This window comes from Octopus bimaculoides, chromosome 5 (assembly GCF_001194135.2).
Source record: "Octopus bimaculoides isolate UCB-OBI-ISO-001 chromosome 5, ASM119413v2, whole genome shotgun sequence".
NCBI lineage: Eukaryota > Metazoa > Mollusca > Cephalopoda > Octopoda > Octopodidae > Octopus > Octopus bimaculoides.
In genome coordinates, this window is record NC_068985.1 from 24,148,486 (window position 1) to 24,149,130 (window position 645).

General features: G+C 31.8%; 1 protein-coding gene across 3 annotated transcripts in view; it reads right to left on the reverse strand.

The window, feature by feature from the left end:
- LOC106867714 (probable vesicular acetylcholine transporter-B) overlaps window positions 1-645 on the reverse strand; it is a 292,276-nt gene that overhangs the window by 290,970 nt on the left and 661 nt on the right. The gene's annotated exons all lie outside the window — the stretch shown is intronic.

Sequence of the window (645 nt, forward strand, 5' to 3'; positions counted from 1 at the left end):
CTCATATATATATATATATATATATATATATATATATATTTATGCATATTTGTATACATATACATATATATTGCATATATGTGTATGTTCATACACACACACACACACACACAAACACACTCACACACACTTGAATCAATAAATCCATACATAATTATACTTCTATATATCGTATAGCTTAGAATACGCGAATAACATTAGCGAATGTACGATATTCGATAGACGCAAGCACGGGAAACGATGCAGGTATGCAAGAGAAAGAGAAAGAGAAAGAGAGAGAGAGAGAGAGAGAGAGAGAGAGAGAGAGAGAGAGAGAGAGAGAGAGAGAGAGAGAGGGAGAGAGAGAGATAGAGAGAGGGGGAAACAGAGAGGGTATGTCTGTGTTGGTATTGGTGTATATACGCATATAAGTATATAGACGTTTGTATGTATGTATGTATGTATGTATGTATATGTATATATATATGTATGTATATGTATATATATATATATATATATATATATATATATATATATGTTTGTTTGTTCCTGTCCTTCTTTGTATCGTCTGACTGGATGTTTTGTTGACGCCTGTTACGTTCTTCCATCTTTTTTATATATACATATAGCAGCGTACGTACAATTTTGGTCTCCTATATATATATA